We start from the raw sequence: 2,500 nt of genomic DNA, 5'->3' as shown, positions 1-2,500 counted from the left end.
CTGCATGAGTTGTTAATTTAGGCACCGTAACATTACGTTTGGTTCATCCCACAGCGCCAGTTCTGCTTACCAAAAGTGGCCCACTGGGCACATTATATCATAACCTCAACCTTCATATCAAGAAAGGTGAGGTTCTTACCCATTTAAAGTTTGAGAATAGGTTAAAATCGTTTCGACCCTAAGGCCTCTAATCATTCGCTTTACCAGATAAGATTATTTTATATAATTTTTAAATGCACCAGCTATCCTGAGGGAAACTTCGGAGGGAACCAGCTACTAGATGGTTCGATTGGTCTTTCGCCCCTATACTCAATTCTGACAATCGATTTGCACGTCAGAACTGTTTCGGTCTTCCATCAGGGTTTCCCCTGACTTCAACCTGATCAAGTATAGTTCACCATCTTTCGGGTCACAGCATATATGCTCAAGGTACGCTCCAGTTAGAGGTATAAATAATAATAAATTATCATTATACATAACTATATGGAACGCCCCGGGATTGAATTAATTGACTATTTATTAAAAAATAGACTAAAAATTAATCCCATTATATTTAAGTTAAGTTAATTATGCCATTAAGTTTAATATAACTCAATGACTTGCACATATGTTAGACTCCTTGGTCCGTGTTTCAAGACGGGTCCCGAAGGTATCCTGAATCTTTCGCATTGTTAATCATATAAATGCATACAAATAAATATTAATATCATAGATATTAAATTTTTTGTAAAATTCAAAAAATGAATTTTAGCATTATATATAATAAAATCTATCAACACTTTATCAAATCATTAGTATTTATTTTATGTTAATATGCTTAAAAAGCAAATTAATTTAAATAAACTTAATATCACCAATGATCTTTTGATAAATACTTTATTATGTTAATAGATTACAATGTCCTTATATGAAAAAAATGCACATTATTTTTTTAATTATTTAATGATGAATTTTTCATAATGGATATTCAGGTTCATCGGGCTTAACCTCTAAGCAGTTTCACGTACTATTTAACTCTCTATTCAGAGTTCTTTTCAACTTTCCCTCACGGTACTTGTTTACTATCGGTCTCATGGTTATATTTAGTTTTAGATGGAGTTTACCACCCACTTAGTGCTGCACTATCAAGCAACACGACTCTTTGGAAATATCTTTCTAGTAATCATTAACGTTATACGGGCCTGGCACCCTCTATGGGTAAATGGCCTCATTTAAGAAGGACTTAAATCGTTAATTTCTCATACTAGATATTAAGATATTCCATACACTGCATCTCACATTTGACATATAGACAAAGTGACTTAGTGCTGAACTATTTTCTTTTCGCTCGCCGCTACTAAGAAAATCCTTGTTAGTTTCTTTTCCTCCCCTCATTAATATGCTTAAATTCAGGGGGTAATCCCATATGAGTTGAGGTTGTTTTAATATTCTTTTTTTATCTTCTCACAATTTAATAAAAAAATTATATCATCTTTTCATCTCTATTTTTCTTTTCTCCTTTTATATATTGTAAATATATAAAAATAATAATAATGTAAAATGAGGCAATCCTAGAATAAAAAATTTAATTTTTATGCTAGACATTCCTCCTTTTAATTACATATATAAATTATTATTTTATATATATATATATAAATAATATGAAAATTTTTTGTAAAGAATACTTAGATTCAATATTTTCATCATTTCATTTTATTTGAGAGGATTTTTTTTTTAAAGAATATATAATAAATAAAATTCATTATATATCTTTATTTTTTTTGCTATTAATATTATGAATTATTTAAAATCCAATAATATACACATTTGCTTAAATTCAATTATTTTTATAAAAGAATAAGCAACTTATTTAGCATAGTCTTACAACCCTCAACCATATGTAGTCCAAGCAGTACTTTAAAATTGAATTTAATGTACATAACAGCATGGACTGCGATATGCGTTCAAAATGTCGATGTTCATGTGTCCTGCAGTTCACACGATGACGCACAGTTTGCTGCGTTCTTCATCGACCCATGAGCCAAGTGATCCACCGCTTAGAGTATTTTTTTATTTATTTTTATTTATAACAAATGTCAATTTTTTTTTGCATATATTAATTGAAAGAGTAAAATTAAATAATATTAATAATATATAAATTGATTTTCTTTCAATAATATATATCAAATATATTTAACTCTAAACATTTTTATTAAGTTGCGAATGTCTTAGTTCAACAATAATACAGTGGTGGTATTTATTATGATTCAATTATTTTGTATTTTTTTAATCATTTTATGTATATATATAATAATATAATAAATATATACCACTTTTGTTATTGTGAACAAATTAACTTATCATTCAATCAAATGAATAATAAGTACAACTTTTTATTTTCATGTTTAAAGGTTTTTAAAAGAAAAAAATAAGAAAAAACATTACAAAATGTACCATCATATATTATATTTAATATGATATAATTGATGGATCACAAATTGAATGAAAAAGAATAAAAAGA

The 2,500-nt window shown here is 27.6% G+C and overlaps 1 non-coding gene and 1 pseudogene across 1 annotated transcript in view; both read right to left on the bottom strand.

Annotated features, from left to right (window-relative positions):
* Window positions 1-1,419, bottom strand: part of LOC129252549 (large subunit ribosomal RNA) — a 3,986-nt gene extending 2,567 nt beyond the window's left edge. Inside the window, exon 1 of the ribosomal RNA XR_008583503.1 lies at window positions 1-1,419. This exon is cut by the window's left edge and continues 2,567 nt beyond it. This is a non-coding gene — a ribosomal RNA (large subunit ribosomal RNA).
* Window positions 1,420-1,863: 444 nt separating this feature from the next.
* LOC129252550 (5.8S ribosomal RNA) lies at window positions 1,864-2,044 on the bottom strand (annotated as a pseudogene).
* Window positions 2,045-2,500: the final 456 nt, after the last annotated feature.

Source organism: Anastrepha obliqua, unplaced genomic scaffold, assembly GCF_027943255.1.
Source record: "Anastrepha obliqua isolate idAnaObli1 unplaced genomic scaffold, idAnaObli1_1.0 ptg000261l, whole genome shotgun sequence".
NCBI classification, from domain to species: domain Eukaryota; kingdom Metazoa; phylum Arthropoda; class Insecta; order Diptera; family Tephritidae; genus Anastrepha; species Anastrepha obliqua.
The sequence above is the reverse complement of the archived record's forward strand: the minus strand, read 5'-3'. Positions and strand labels throughout refer to the sequence as shown.